Genomic DNA, 17,371 nt, shown 5'->3' with positions numbered 1-17,371 from the left:
CAAGACGAAAAGCAGGCAATGAACTCCGTGCAGCTTTAAACCCAGAGAGTTAGAGAGGTCACCCCAAATGAAAAGGAAACTGAGACCAACCTTTTTATGAGAGCTCCCCTGGAAACATGGAGAACATACACACCGCCAGAGAAGAAAGGCAGTCGCCAGTCCGACAGCACAGGACTCCACTCAGAACTCGGTCTCAAAGAGCAGCCATTCGGAGAGAGCTGTGCAGCAAGACCTCTTAGAACTGGCCCTTCTTTGCCTGCAGCTGAACAAAAGAAAGGGGGTCAAGGTTACACACTCAGGTGGCTTTGAAGTTCAGCTGTCTCCCAGGCCTCCCGCCTCTCCACAAACTCACGGCTGAAGGTACAAGAAAAGCGCTCTCTGCACCCCTTCCCGTTGTCTCCCCCAGACTCAGCTGGTACCCACGGCATTCCCGCCAGAACTTGCCCTAACCCTGCAACCAGCTCAGCACCAATCACGTCGGAGGCCTCCAGCAAGTCACTGAACACCTCTGGCCCTCTCCTTCGCCTCTATGATAGTTCAGTCAGTTCAGTCGCTCAGTCGTGTCCGACTCTTTGCAATCCCATGGACCGCAGCACATCAGGCCTCCCTGTCCATCACCAACTCCCGGAGTTTACTCAGACTCACGTCCAGTGAGTTGATGATGTCATCCAACCATCTCATCCTCTGTCATCCCCTTCTCCTCCCACCTTCAATCTTTCCCAGCATCAGGGTCTTTTCCAATGAGTCAGTTCTTTGCATCAGGTGGCCAAAGTACTGGAGTTTCAGCTTCAGCATCAGTCCTTCCAATGAATACCCAGGACTGATCTCTTTTAGGATGGACTGGTTGGATCTCGTTGCAGTCCAAGGGACTCTCAAGAGTCTTCTCCAACAAACACCACAGTTCAAAAGCATCAATTCTTCAGCGCTCAGCTTTCTTTATAGTCCAACTCTCACATCCATACGTGACCACTGGAAAAACCATAGCTTTGACTAGACAGTCCTTAAGTAAGATCACTCATACAAAGAGCGGACTCATTGGAAAAGACCCTGATGCTGGGAAAGATTGAGAGCAGAAGGAGAAGAGGGTGACAGAGGACAAGACGGCTGGATGGAAAACACAGATGAGATGGACATGAACTTGGGCAAACTCCTGGAGATGGTGTGAGGGAGAGAGAAGACTGGAGTGGGGTAGTACATGGAGTCGTGAAGAGTTAGACATACTAGGCGACTAAACAACGGCAAAGATCATTCATGAATGCAACCTGTACCTGGATGGCACACACAGGAAGAATCATTCTTGGGGTTACTTTTGCTAATTCTCTTAACCTCTCCATGCATACATGACAAATTTAATTATTGGCTGACTCTGTGTGACCCCATAGAGGGCAGCCCACCAGGCTCCCCTGTCCCTGGGATTCTCCAGGCAAGAACACTGGAGTGGGTTGCCATTTCCTTCTTCAGTGCATGAAAGTGAAAAGTGAAAGTTAAGTTGCTCAGTCGTATCCAACTCTTAGCGACCCCATGGACTGCAGCCCACCAGGCTCCTCCGTCCATGGGATTTTCCAGGCAAGAATACTGGAGGTAAAACAATGAGAAGATCTAAATAAGCTGGCACCAATAAGCAAGAGACGTATCAGCATTAAACAACAGAATGGGGCTTTCCTGGTGGTCCAGTGGCTGACACTCCATGCTCCCAATGCAGGGGGCCTGGGTTCGATTCCTGGTCAGAGAACTAGATCCCACTTGCTGCAACCAAGGCCCACAACTAATTAAACAAATAAACTTTTTTAAAAAACAAGGTGGTAACACATCTTATGTAGTAATTCGATCTGCTTAGTTGCTCAGTTGTATACAACTCTTTGCAACCCATGGACTGTAGGCTCCTCCTGCTAGGCTCCTCTGTCCATGGGATTTTCCAGGCAAGAATACTGGAGTAAGTTGCCATTCCCTTCTCACAGGTCTCCTGCATTGCAGGCAGATTGTTTACCATCTGAGCCACCAGGCTGTTGATGGGCCCATGTATATACAGAAAAGAAGACCCACGTTCCCCAGGATCTTGACCCCTAATAAACAGATAAACATCATCTGTACTTGCAAGGAAACTGTTAGAATGAGCACATTTAGACACTGATATGACAGCATTTAAAACACTCCTTCTGGACACAAATTCAGCAATAAAATGCATTAGACGCATTTAAAAGTTCACACCCTTGAACCCAGTAAATCTGTGTCTAGATTTTTTAACCTAGAGATATAATAAAAGATGCAAAGATTCACACATAAGGAAGTTTACAGATCCCGCAACTAAAAGTCAGAAACTGGAAAACTAAAAGTGGAACCAGAAGAAACAAGTTAAAGCAGGTCACGTCCTTAGAAGAAAGAAAACATGCAAATTTTAAAAGGGTGACTTCAGGAAAAACATCTACAGGAAAGCTTGAGCTCCCTGAGAATGTGGTAAATGGATTAGACTGGATTAGAAGCACACACTTGACTTTGTCACGTAACAATACATCATGGTACAGAAAACAGGCTTTGAAAGGAAAAAAATTCCTTGGAGTCAAAAGCATGGTCCAGGCTAGTGACATCAGCCACTGCCCTTGGACAGACCCCAGGGTTAGTTCCTTCTACTTTGCTGACACCCTCTCTGGATGCCAGTGAACTCAAGCTCCAAAAATCTCTAGCAACTGAGTGTGAAAAACAGTTAGTTCAGGGAGGCTTACTAAAGGGATATTTGCGAAAGAATTTTCCAGCATCCTATATGGAAGTCAACTTAAAGATTACGAAGATAAACAAACCCAACATGGGCTCTGAGTAAAGCACGCAAGACTGTTTACATGTTGCACCAAGATGTTGCACCAATTTAGAACTGAAGTGACCACCTGACTTGTTTTGTTGTTGTTGTTACTGTTATTGGTGGAAGTGCATTTGAACAAATTTTGACCAAATACTTCTCAAATCTTTGTCTGACAATGCAGAATGGCCTTCACAATACAAACTTCTATGTAATTAGTTACATGGTATCCCTGAAAATTCACAACCACCTAATTATGTCCACATAACTCCAAAAAGTGATCTTATTAGGGCAGAGTTTTGCAGATGTTATAAAGTTAAGATGAGGTCACGTTGGATTAGAATGACCCTAAATCTGATGACTGGTAACATTAAAAGAAGAGAAGACACACAGAGAATAAGGTCATGTAAAGACAGAAGCAGAAACTGGTTGATGCAGCTATAAGCCAAGGAATGCTAGAGACTGCCAGAGGAAACCAGAAGCTAGGAAAAGACAAGGAGGTGTTCTTCCCTAGAACCTTCTGAAGAAGCATGACTCAGCCAACACCTAGCTTTTGGACTTCCGGCCTCCAGAAATGCAAGAGAATGAAATTCTGTTGTAAACCATCAAATCAGTGGTGCTTTTTCCATTTGTTAAGGCAGCCCTAGTACTCTAATAATACAGTGTACAAGCAGAAGTCCCAAAGACAAAAGAAGATAAACACACAAAGAAGGATTGCCATGGAATGAAAATATTCATTATTTGTTGTTCAGTCTCTCAGTTGTATCCAACTGTTTGGGACCCCATGGATTGCAGAATGCCAGGCTTCCCTGTCTTCTCTATCTCCCAGATTTTGAGTTTGCTCAAATTCATGTCCTTTGAGTCAATGATGTCATCCAACCAGCTCATCCTCTAAACCCCCTTCTCCTTCCACCTGCAGTCTTTCCCAGCATCAGGGTCTTTTCCAAAGAGGTGGTTCTTCACATCAGGTCGTCAAAGTATTAAAGCTTCAGCATCAGTTCTTCCAATGAATATTCAAGACTGATTTCCTTTAGGATTGACTAGTTTGACTCCTTGCAGTCCAATGGACTCTCAAGAATCTTCTCCAACACCACAGTTCAAAAGCATCAGTTCTTCAGCACCCAGCTTTCTTTATGGTCCAACTTTCACATCCATACACGACTACTGGAAAAGCCATAGCTTTGACTTTAGCACCTTTGTCGGCAAAGTAATGTCTCTGCTTTTTAAAATGCCATCTAGGTTTGTTGTAGCTTTTCTTCCAAGGAGCAAGTGACTTTTAATTTCATGGCTGCAGTCACTATCTGCAGTGATTTTGGAGCCCAAGAAAAGAAAGTCTGTCACTGTCTTGAAGCACTAATCCCCAGTGTTTGAAGGTGGGCATTTGGGAAGGTGATTAGGTCATAAGGGTGGAGTCCCATGAATGGGATTAGTGCCCTTACAAGAAGAGTAATGGGAGAATCTCTCTGCCATCAGAGGATACAACAGAAGATGTCCCTCTCTAAGTCAGGAAGGTAACTCTCACCAGTGCCTTGACTTTGGACCTTCCAGGCTTCAGAACTGTGAGAAATAAATGTGTCTTGTTTAAACCACCCAGTCTATGATGCTTTTGTTATAGCTGCTCAAGCTGACTAAGACAGGATCAACAGAAGGAAAGTGTTCTTAGGACATACATTACTTCACAGCTCCATCCTCCTGGGCATAGGAGTTGGGGGATAGTTATGAAGAAAAGTTGCAAGATAAAAATAATGTTATAACTTTATTAGCAGTTATCTTGTTTCTCAGAGCAGTGATCCCTAAGCATCTGTGTGCATAAGCATTACCCAGTAAGAGCATTATAATGCAGATTCCTCAGTCCTCTACCCCAGACCCTGATGCAACCAATCTTGTGCTTCCCTGGTAGCTCAGATGGTAAAGAATCTGCCTGCAGTGCAGGAGACCTGGGTTGGATCCCTGGCTCAGGCAGATCCCCTGGAGAAGGGAATGGCAACCCACTCCAGTATTCTTGCCTGGAGACGTCCATGGACAGAAGAGCCTGGTGGTCTAGAGTCCTTGAGGGCTGCAAAGAGTCAGACACAACTGAGCAACTTTCACTTTTCACTCACATTCTGACAAAGCTGGATTCCTGATCATACTTAGAAAGACTCTGCTAGGATTCAACAAGACATGTAACAGAAACATCCTCTCTGGAGCTTCCCATCTACCTACCTCTCCAGCCTGGTGTCTCAAGTCTCTCTCCAACAACCCAGGAGCACAGGAGCCCTTTAAGTCTGAGCTCACACCATCCATGACTGCTGCCAGGAATGTCCTGTACCTCCATCTGCATCCGCCTTTGGCTGGCTACTCCTGCGCAGTACAGACCTGAATGTCTCCAGGAACTCTTCCTGACCAGGAACTGACCACGCATTCATTCCTTCACCATTCTCTAGAGCCTATGAAGAACCATTGTTCCCAGTACCAAGAAAAACAAGCTCAACAGAACTGATATTCTTATTGGTAAAGATACAACACACACATAATGGCTAGGAGCTGGTCTCTGGAACCAGACTGCCTAGCCTAAAATCCTGGGATAAGCTGTAGCCCCTCTTGGGGCTGCTGCCAGGATTCAGCCAGTGGGTACTTGCAAGAGTGCAATAAAAGATCATTTCTATTCGATAAACAAGATAAGTTCAGATTCTGATACATACAGTGATAAGCAGGGTACCTTGAGAGAGTAACCTGGTACTGTATCATGGGGTGGACACCATGGGGTTGGGGAGGATTATTTGGGGTAAACCTTGAAGACACTGTGTCATGAGGCCTGGCCAGTCTCAGGGATCTGACATGTTCATTTCCAGGTGACAAAAATCTCAGATGTCAGAGAGCCGTTCTCCAGCATCTCTGCATGCAACATGCCCCTTGGCAAGGACTTAGCTATTCTCACCATAAAGATTCGAGTAAGACAGTTCTTCAAGCAGATATTAGAGCAGGTGACTGACGGATGAAGGCACATCAAGAGAAGAAGCACAAGCAGACACTTGTGTGACCAATCATGATCAGCCTTGGATCCATTAGACGCCATCCTCTGAGAATCCACAGAAATTCTGAGAGATGCCACAGGTAAGAGCTCCACAAGCCCAGGTAGGAACAAGGATGACAACGTTCATTATTAATACCAAGACAACTGCATGAAATCAACATGCGGGGGAGGCCTGCTGACACCTGAACTCACAGTCTGCTGCCCTGGGCCACCTCCCTGATTACGGTGTAGGGCACTCCAGCGTGGAGATGCAATCGCTGAATGCACATAAGCTATAGCTATCAGCATGCAATAAATGTAGTGGTGGATGAATAAAGGATTGCATCTCTTTGCACTGATTGCCTCAGTGGTTCTGGATAAGAATGCATTCAAATATAACACAGTTGGGACATCCCTGGCGGTCCAGAGGTTAAGAACTCACCTTTCAATGCAGGGGACTCAGGTTCAATCCCTGGTTTAGAATTAAGATCCCCCATGGCGCAGAGCAACCAAGCCCTGGCAACGCAACTAGAGAGAAGCTGTGTGCTGCAGAGAAAGAGCCCACGTATCACAGCTAAAACCTGACACAGCTAAATAAATACATAAAGAAACACTTATTTTAAAAATATAACACAATATGTGCTTGAAACTAATACTGTAAATCAACTTTACTTCAATAAAAACACGCACTATGATGGTTAGATTGCCTGGAAATGATTAGACGGCTGGACCTCACATGTCACAACATTTTTGATCACCGTGTAGAATCCTAGATATCAAGGTAGGTAATGTATGATGAAACAGGCCCTAAAGCTATGATGGACTGGCCCATAATCTCACATCTATTTACCAGCCATGACAGGTACTATCCATAAATGGCAGCTCACAGAATCCCTCTCCACCTATAATATGGGCCCAGAAAAACTTTATACCCTGCAGCTGATGGCTCCATTCAACTTCCTGCCTGTCTCCCAACTTCTTATGTTCCCATGTCCCAGTGAAGCTAAAAGAGTGGCTTGATCCTTCACTGCTTTCAAAGCTCCGGTGCCTTCAGCACTGAAACTGCAGAGGAGACAGCTCCCTGCAGAGGATTCTGGTGCTGTCTAGAAAAGCCACTGGAAAATATGCCACCTTGTGGCGAGTCACATTTAGGAGAGGGATGCAGTGACAGCCCCAAATGGGGGTGAAGGTCCTCAGAACTAAAGGATGAAAACCTGAGACGTGGAGGATAAAGCTGCTAACCTTTGCTCTAAGATGCTTCACAACCCTCCCTGCCTCCTTCCTTTAGCTGGTCCCCACGCTGTGGCCACACCAGGCTCCTTGATGCCCCATCCCCAAAGAACACGCTGAGTATCTTTATACTTGCGCTCATGACCTCTGCTCAGAATGTCCCGTCCCTCCACGCACAGGGAGGCTCCCTAGAACATTGAACTCATCTATCAGAATTCCATTCAAGCATCACAGTGGCTCCCTAAAGACTCCCATGAATGCTTTGGGGAGGTCCACCCAAGCTCCAGCACCCACAGTCCAGACTCTGAACCATCCAGCAGCGTGGTTGGCCATCTGACCTGTGACAGGGTGAGCTTCTCAAGGACACAAACGGGGTCTCGTTTTTTACCACATCATCATCACCAACAGTCACATAGTAGACCCTGATGCCCCCCGTGAGCTCTGTGGACAGAAATCATCCTGAAGACGAGGGCACTGAGTCAGAGCTCCCCTCACCTTATGCCCGGTACACCCTCCAAAGCACCCGAAGTTTCTCCAGTACAGAACCCAGTACTTTGTGATTAACATCTATGTTGAATTCACTTAATGCCCATCTTGCCCACAAGACAGGGTGCTCTTTAGAGCCAGGGGATGTGTTGGGTATTTCGTGCTATGTCTTCAGCCCCAGTCCGACAGCTGGTTCTTGGCATGAGGAGAAATATGATGCTGATAATAAACGAACCCCTCACATGTGAGATTACTTGACACCTTGGAAAGTTACACACGAAGCTTGCAAATGTTATGCTGGGTGAAAGAAGTTAGTCATAAAAGGTCACATATTTATGATCCCACTTATATGAAACATCCAGAATAGGCAAATCCACAGGGACAGAAATAGATTAGTGATTGTCTAAGCTGGAATGGGGGCTGCGGGGCGGCAGGCTGGAGGAAAATGGGTGGTAACTGCTGATGGGTACAGGGGTTCTTTTGGGGATGACAAAAATGTTCGGAAATTGGCCATTGCACAACGTTGAGAACGTGGGGGGGAAAAACACTAGTTTGTAAACTTTACATGGTAAATCAAACAGTATATGAATTATATCTCAATAAGTTCAGTTCAGTTCAGTCGCTCAGTCGTGTCCAACTCTTTGCGATCCCATGAATCACAGCACACCAGGCCTCCCTGTCCATCACCAACTCCCAGAGTTCACCCAAACTCATGTCCATCGAGTCAGTGATGCCATCCAGCCATCTCATCCTCTGTCGTCCCCTTCTCCTCCTGCCCCCAATCCCTCCCAGCATCAGGGTCTTTTCCAATGAGTCAACTCTTCTCATGAGGCGGCCAAAGTATTGGGGTTTCAGCTTTAGCATCAGTCCTTCCAATGAACATGCAGGACTGATCTCCTTTAGGATGGACTGGTTGGATCTCCTTGCAGTCCAAGGGACTCTCAAGAGTCTTCTCCAACACCACAGTTCAAAAGCATCAATTCTTCGGCACTCAGCCTTCTTCACAGTCCAACTCTCACATCCATACATGACCACAGGAAAAACCATAGCCTTGACTAGATGGACCTTTGTTGGCAAATGCCTCTGCTTTTTAATAAGCTGTCTAGGTTTGTCATAACTTTCCTTCCAAGGAGTAAGCGTCTTTTCATTTCATGGCTGCAATCACCATCTTCGGTGATTTTGGAGCCCAAAAAAGCTGTTCAAAAAAAAGTTGCACAAATTCTACTGTCAAGGATATTCAAAAATTAAGTCAGCTCAAGAAAGGTACATGGTATCATCAGGAGGAACCATGGAAATCCTTAGAATGCATATAATTTTTTTAAATAGTGAGTGTGCTTAGTCACTCAATAGATATAGATTTTATTTAGTATCCTATAACTAGAACTTAAGAGAATGTTGGAAAGCATCTGACTTTCCTTTTGTATTAATTTTTGTTGAAGCATAGTTGCCTCACAATGTTGCATTGGTTTCCTGCTGCAGAGCACAGTGAATCAGCCATACGAATACACGTGCCCTTCTTTCTCAGGGTCACCACAGCACTGAGCAGAGCTCCCTGTGCTCTGCAGTGGGTTCTCTTCAGTTACATATTTTATACAGTATCAATCTCCCAACTCACCCCACTCCCCTTCCTGCCTTGGTATTCTCACATTTATTCTCTGCATCTGCGTCTCTATTTCTGGAAAGCATCTGAATTCCTTACTTTTAAAGCACTGGAAAATGAGATACAGAAGTTCACTGATTTGTCTCAGATCTCGCCTCCAGCTTGTAGTAACTGAAGGTCCACACTCAATCACAGCAGCATCATTTATAACAATCCAAAGATGGAAGCAACCCAAGGATCCACGGACGGATGACTGGTTAAACATGTGATACATACATACAAAAGGATATCATTCAGCCTTCAAAAGGAAAGAACCATGCCATGTGCTACAGCAGGAACGGACTTGGAGACATGACGCTAGGACAAAGAAGTCAGACACAGAGGAACAAATACTGTGATTCTGCTTATGTGAGGAACCTAGGATAATTAAATCTACAGAAATAGAAAGTAGAATGGTGGTTTTTGGGAGCTGGGGGAGGAAAAAATGCAGAACTGTTGTTTGATGGGTACAGATTCAGTTTTGCAAGATAGAAAGGGTATAGAGTCCACTCCACAGGTCTGAGTGTTCCCCAGAACAAAGCCCTGCCAGAAGGTGATGGTGATGGTGGCAGAGCAGCTCAAACAGCTTTCTCCAGGACAGGGCTTCTCAGACCAAACTGAGCATAGAATCAACCAGAGACCTTGTGAAAATGCAGGCTCACCAGGGTGAGGCCTGAGAATCTGAATTTGTAATAGGTGCCCAGATGACGGGGATATGATGCTGGTCCCAGGGACCACTCTTTCCCACTCCAAGTGGCCAGAATGGAGATGAAACTCCACACCACATTCCTCTCCCCAGACGAGAAGCTATCTTCATGGGCTGAAGGCTCCATGGCAACATTCCACTTTCAGCGGAAGTACGTACCCCCATCACAAGCCAGTATATTTCAGTTCATTTCAGTCTGAATTAGAAAACCCACATATTTTGTGGTTTCTGAAAATGCAGGTTTGATTTACACTAAAACTGAGTCAGTGGGTTGACTGCTTGATTGTTGGCGGCATGGGTAAGAAACCAACTGTGGTCCACTCTTTAAAGGGAATATTAAATATGACTTAAAATTCCAAAGTCGATGGAATGTGGTCTAATATGTGATTCATAAACGTGCCTTGGTAAACCATACTGGAAAAAGCCACAACACACAGAGAGCTGAAACATTCTGTTCTACACAGGGTCATAGACAATAGGGAGTTTGGGTTTGTTTTTGGTTTTCTTAATTTTTTTAAATTTTTATTTATTTATTTTTTTACAGCTGTGCTGGGTCTCTGTTGCTGCACGGGCTTTCCTCTAGTTGTGGAGAGAAGAGGCAACGCTAGTTGCAGTGCGTGGGCTTCTCAATGTGGTGGCTTCTCTTGTTGCAAAGCACAGGCTCTAGAGTACTCGGGCTTCAGTAATTGTGGCACAGGGGCTCAGCAGCTGTGGGAGACGGGTTTAGTTGATCCGCAGCATGCAGGATCTTCCCAGACTAGGGATCGAACCCATCTCTTGCATTGCCAGGCAGATTCTTTACCACTGAGCCACAAGGGAAGCCCTACAACATGGTTTTTTAACCTTGATATTCATGAAGTTTTGGTTTTCCTGCCATTTCCCAATAGAAATGAACAAGGAAGGAAACTCATCTACATAGGGACAAGAGGTCTGTGAGGACCAGAGCCTATAATCAAGAGGACAGATGTTAAAGCACCAGACAAGAACCAAGAGAAATGAATATGACAGATTATGTTTTCAGGATCAGAGGTTACCAATTAAAATTAAAAGTATTCTTATAGGACACTTCTCTTAAAAAGAGAAGGCAAAAAATTGACTCCCTGCAATCAGAAACTGTCCCAAAATACTCTACAGCAAGTCTGACACATGACTTCTGAGAACTTTGCAGCTTGACACCAAATGAGCTTCTAACTTTCACTGCAGTTGCTAATACCCATTTCAATACCCCTGTTTCAACTAATTAACCCTTGCACTTTATTGCTGTTACAATTAGTGAGTCCCCAAAACAGGAAAGGGTGGTTTATCTATTACTCACAAGATCTACTAAGTGATTCAACCTCGAGAGACACAACTGCCACTAGTCTTTACTTATTGCCAAGTCATTTTAACTTAAAAAAAACACTTCATCTGAAAGGACAGTTATAAACAATTCAAACGAAAACCTCAAGACGTTAGAGGAGAAAGAATACAGTAGTCAGGATCAGCCACAGAGCAGTCAGAGAAGACGCTTCACCCACTGCCCTGGTGGTGTCACCGGCACAATCTTACTGTGTAAACTGGCAACATGTGCTCTCTAGAGTGTTTAGACTTTTTAACCTAACGATTCCTCTTTTGATGATCTATTGTCAAGAAATGCTCCAAAATTCAGAAAAAGCACCAGATGGATATAAAGACATCCTCTTGAGTACTTCGTCACAACAGAAAGAGCACCAGAGACGAGCACTGGGAGGCATGTACCCTGTCGCTGGAGCTAAGCAGGAACTACACCTCCCAGAATCCCCTCTCCTAGGAGCTACTTGTTAAGAATCAGCCATCAGGGGAGTTTACTCAGGCTCTGAAAGCACATTTCAAAGACATCTGAAATGACATTACTTTAAAAGACATTACTTTGCCAACAAAGGTCCATCTAGTCACGGCTATGGTTTTTCCAGTACTCATGTATGGATGGGAGAATTGGACTATAAAGAAAGCTGAGCACTGAAGAATTGATGTTTGTGAACTGTGGTGTTGGAGAAGACTCTTGAGAGTCCCTTGGACTGCAAGGAGGTCCAACCAGTCCATCCTAAAGGAGATCAGTCCTGGGTGTTCATTGGAAGGACTGATGCTAAAGCTGAAACTCCAATACTTTGGCCACCTGATGCAAAGAACAGACTCATTGGAAAAGACTCTGATGCTGGGAAAGATTGAAGGCAGGAGGAGAAGGGGACAACGGAGGATGAGAGGGTTGGATGGATCACCAACTCGATGGACATGAGTTTGAGTAAACTCCGAGAGTTGGTGATGGACAGGGAGGCCTGGTGTGCTGCAACTCATGGGGTCACAAAGAGTTGGACACGGATGAGCGACTGAACTGAACTGAACTGAACTTGAAAGCCCAAGTGGAGAAGCAGGTAGGGTCAGGGTGGTGAGCTCTGTATGGCACGGTAGTGGGGACAGACGCTGGAGCTCCTGAGCCAGACAAACGTGCAGCTCCGAGGTCAGTGGCAAGCCTCTTCTGCAAGTCACCCCGCGTCATCATCAAGGTGGGAGGCAGGGAAAAACTTGGGCCTCAATGTGTCCTGGCTCTTCCTCCTACTCTTGCAGCTGTTTTTCCTGAACAGCCTTCAGTAGACTTCTTCCAGCGCCCACAAGTACACGGAGTCAACTTCCCATGAGGAATCCCTATTTCACACCCATCATTGTGATGGTTAACTTTATGTTAACTTTATGTGTCTACATGACTAGGCAAACAGATGCCTAGAGAGTCGGTAAAACATTATTTCTGGATGTGTCGGCGAGGGTTTTTCTGGATGAGATAAGCATTTGAATCAATAGACGAGTAAAAATGATCACCGTCTGTAATGTAAGCAGGAATCATCCAATTCACTGAAGACCTGAATACAACAAAAAGATGGAGGAAGGGAACTCACTCTCTCTCTCTCTCTCTCTCTCTCTCTCTCAGCTGATACATCCATCTTCCCCTGCCCTGGGACACCGGCAATCCTGATTCTCAGGCTTCAGATTCAGACTGAACCACACAGCTGCTCTCCTGGGTCTCCAACCTGCAGACAGTAGGCAGCACAAGGGACTTCTCTGCAATCATAATTGCATGAACCAATTTCTACCATAAATTTCAGTGCCCACCTGCCCTTTCACATAGACGTGTGTGTGTGTGTGTTAGTTGCTCAGTCATGTCTGTCTTTGCAATCCCATAAACTGTAGCCCACCAAACTCCTCTGTCCATGCAAGAATTCACCAGGCAACAATACTGAAGTGGACTGCCATTTCCTTCTCCAGGATATCTTCCTGACCCAGGGATCAAACTCGTGTCTCCCACATGGCAGGCAGATGTTTTACCACTTGAGCCATCAGGAAAGCCATCCAAATAGACAGACAAATAGATAAATAGATAGATTCTATTGGCTTGTTCTTTTTCTCTGGAGAACTCTAATATACTCACCACACCTTAACTGATAAATAATCAGTGCATGCAAATGAGATTCCAGTAAACCTCAGTACAACATTCCATAGAATGTTAAACATTTGCTAAAACAGATATTTACAAAGCACTTAAGCATATTTGCAACACAATGATTTGTCCCAGTAAATGAGATGAAATAACAGGCTAGAATCTAAATTAATTTATTACACATACTATAAATAATAAACAAACACAAGACAGAAAAAAATGCTACATCAAAGTACAACTGAAAGGTAAAGAGTTCAATCTAGTTTGTATTAGAAATTAGCCTTTGTTTCTTTCTTCTGATATTTTCTAATTTTTAAGTCTTCTATGAGTTTTCTCTATTTTTTAGAATTAAAATTAAGATTATGTGGAGAAACAAAAGACCCAAGATAGCCAAAGTCATATGGAAGAAGTAGAACAAAGTTGGAGGATTAACACTAACCAATTCAAGACTTTCTACAACATTACAGTCATCAAAACAGAGTGGTATCTGCAAAAGAAATCACATAAAGATCAGTGAGACAAGATAAGAGAGCCCAGAAACAGATCTGAATAAACAGAATGGATCCTTGACAGAGGAGGAAAAGAAATACAACCGAGAAAATACAGTCTTTTCAACAAATGGTGCTGAAACAACTGGATCAGTTTCAGTTCAGTTCAGTCGCTCAGTCGTGTCTGACTCTTTGCGACCCCATGAATCACAGCACACCAGGCCTCCCTGTCCATCACCAGGTCGGTGATGCCATCCAACCATCTCATCCTCTGACACCCCCTTCTCTTCCTGCCCCCAATCCCTCCCAGCATCAGGGTCTTTTGAAATGAGTCAGCTCTTTGCCTGAGGTAGCCAAAGTACTGGAGTTTCAGCTTCAGCATCAGTCCTTCCAAAGAACACCCAGGACTGATCTCCTTTAAGATGGACTGGTTGGATTTCCTTGCAGTCCAAGGGACTCTCAAAAGAGTCTTCTCCAACACCACAGTTCAAAAGCATCAATTCTTCATGCTCAGCTTTCTTCACAGTCCAACTCTCACATCCATACATGACCACTGGAAAAACCGTAGCCTTGACTAGATGGACCTTTGTTGGCAAAGTAATGTGTTTGCTTTTCAATAAGCTATCTAGGTTGGTCATAACTTTCCTTCCAAGGAGCAAGTGTCTTTCAATTTCATGGCTGCAGTCACCATCTGCAGTGAAACAACTGGATATCCATACGCAAAAAGAAGAATCTAGATACACACCTTATGCCCTTTACAAAAATTAACTCAAAATGGATCACAGACCTAAATGTATACTTGTAACCAAAAAAATGAAACTACAAAAGGTAACATACAAAAAAATTTAGATTACCTGGCCTACTACAATGACTTTTTGATACAACACCAGAAGCATGATCCATGAAAGAAAGAACTGATACGATGGACTTCATTAAAATTAAAAACTTCTCTTTTACATAGCACAATTTCAAGAGATCGAAAAAACAAGTCATGAGCTGAGAGAAACCACTTGCAAAAGACACATCTGATAAATGGCTATTACCTAAAATATACAAAGAACTCTTAGAACTCAATGATAGGAACACTATAAAAAGAACTCTTAAAACTCAATGGTAAGAACACAAACCACCCTGTTAAAATATGGGCCAAAGGCCTTAATAGGCACCTCAACAAAAAAGATACATGGATGGTAAATTAGTATGTGAAGAATGTAAATTAGTATGTTTCACATCAGATGTCTTCAGAGAAATGAAAACCAAAACATCAGTGAGACACCACTACACACCTATTTGAATGGCCAAAATCCATAATGACGACAATACCAAATGTAGACAAGACTGTGAAGCAACAGGAACTCTCATTCATTATTGCTGGGAATGCAAAACAGTATGGACACTGTGAAAGAAAAACAAACTGCAACATTAAGGAGATGGGAACACCAGGCCACCTGACCTGCCTCTTGAGAAACCTGCATGCAGGTCAGGAAGCAACAGTTAGAACCGGTCCTGGATCAATGGACTGGTTCAAAATTGGGAAAGGAATGCATCGAGGCTCGATATTGTCACTCTGTTTATTTAACTTCTATGCAGAATACATAAGGCAAAATGCCTGGCTGGATGACACAAGCTGGAATCAAGACTGCCAAGAGAAATATCAATTACCTCAGATACGCAGATGACACCACCCTAATGGCAGAGTGAAGAGGAACTAAAGAGCCTCTTGAGGTGAAAGAGGAGAGTGAAAAAGCTGGCTTAAAACTCAACATTCAAAAAACAAAGATCACAGCATCCAGTCACATCACTTCTTAGCAAATAGATGTGGGGAAAATAAAAACAGTGGCAGATTTTATTTTCATAGGCTCCAAAATCACTGTGGACAGTGACTGCAGCCATGAAATTAAAAGACACTTGCTCCTCGGAAGAAAAACTGTGACAAACCTAGACAGCATATTAAAAAGCAGAGACATCATTTTGTCGACAAAGGCCCACACAGTCAAAGCTGTGGTTTTCCCAGTACTCATGTATGGATGTGAGAGTTGGACGAAGAAGGCTGGGCACCGAAGAATCGATGCTTTCAAACTGCGGTGCTGGAGAAGACCCTTGAGAATCCCTTGCACAGCAAGACGACCAAACCAGCCAATCCTAAAGGAAATCAACCCTGAATATTCCTTGGAAGGACTGTTGCCGAAGTTCCAATACTTTGATTATCTGATGTGAAGAGCCAACTCACTGAAAAAGACCGTGATGCTGGGAAAGACTGAGGGCAGGAGGAGAAGGGGGCGACAGAGGATGAGATGGTTGGATGGTATCATGGACTCAAAGGACATGAGTTTGAGCAAACTCCAGGAGATAGTGAAGGACAGGGAGGCCTGGTTGCTGCAGTCTATAGGGTTGCAAACAGTTGTACACGAATTAGCGACTGAACAACAACAACAGCCACTGTGGAAGTCAATTTGGTAGTTTCTTACAAAACTAAACATACACTTACCATAAAATTCAGTAACCACACTCCTTGGTATTTATCCAAAGGAGCTGAAAACTTACATACACACAGAAACTTACACATAGTTATCAACAGCAGTTTTACTCATAACTGCTAAAATTTAGAAGTTCAAGATGTCCTTCAGCAGGTGAATAGACAAATAAAACTATGGTACATCCAGACAAGGGAATAATATTCAGTTCTATAAAGAAATGAGCTATCAAGCCACAAAAAGACATGGGGAAACTTTAAATGCCTATCACTAAAGCAAAGAAACCAGTCTGCGAATGCAACATACCATACCATTCCAGCTATACAACATTCCGGAAAAGGAAAAACTATGGAGATAGTAGAAGAAACACTGGTTGGCAGGAGCTTGTGAGAGGGAAGCAAGATAATCAGAGGATTTTTAGGGCAGTGAAATGACTCTGTACGATAATTACAGTGGTAAAAACATGTCATTATAAGTAGGTCCAAACCCATAAAATGTACAAGACCAAGAGTGAACCCTAACATAAGTAGGGGCTTTAGATAATAATGATATGTTAATTTATGTTCACCAATTGTAACATATGTATCCATCTAGTTGTGAATGCTAATGAAGGGAAAGGGGATGTATGTACGCAGGCCATGGGTATATGGGAAAACTTCTGAACACTCTGCTCAGTATTGCTATAAACCTAAAACTGCTGTTTAAAAAAAAAAAAAAAGGCTATCATACTTTTTAATTAAGAATCATTAATAATAAAAATAGTAAAAATTAAATTCTGAATTCTTTATGTTTTTCCTCCTTTACTCTCAGCTTATGTTTCAAACATACCACAAAAACTTGTTTTTTCTAATTTGTAAAGGGCTCTGTTATTCTGTGTATATTCAACAGAATTGTAAACCTGATCTTATTTCACTTCACTGCCACAAAACCATTCAGTTATTTTCCAGGAGAAAAGCCAAACTTCTCAGCAAGATCTGGCCACTGATCTCACCAGCTCAGCTCATCTTCTGACCCTGATATAAGAATAATAGTCGTAAAGAAGGACACAATGACAATAATAATTGTGATCCCCAGAAGGGACCAAGTCCCTCGATTGCTCTGTACTTTTGCATGT

The 17,371-nt window shown here is 43.6% G+C and overlaps 1 protein-coding gene across 2 annotated transcripts in view; it reads right to left on the bottom strand.

Moving 5' to 3' along the window:
- The window catches only part of TIAM1 (TIAM Rac1 associated GEF 1), a 466,629-nt gene that overhangs the window by 309,368 nt on the left and 139,890 nt on the right, over positions 1–17,371 (bottom strand). For both annotated transcript variants that reach the window (XM_061418767.1, XM_061418922.1), the window contains exon 2: positions 91–262. The gene's annotated coding sequence lies outside the window, so the exon portion shown is untranslated. The remainder of the gene's footprint in view (positions 1–90; positions 263–17,371) is intronic.

Source organism: Bos javanicus, chromosome 1 (genome assembly GCF_032452875.1).
Source record: "Bos javanicus breed banteng chromosome 1, ARS-OSU_banteng_1.0, whole genome shotgun sequence".
NCBI classification, from domain to species: domain Eukaryota; kingdom Metazoa; phylum Chordata; class Mammalia; order Artiodactyla; family Bovidae; genus Bos; species Bos javanicus.
The sequence above is the reverse complement of the archived record's forward strand: the minus strand, read 5'-3'. Positions and strand labels throughout refer to the sequence as shown.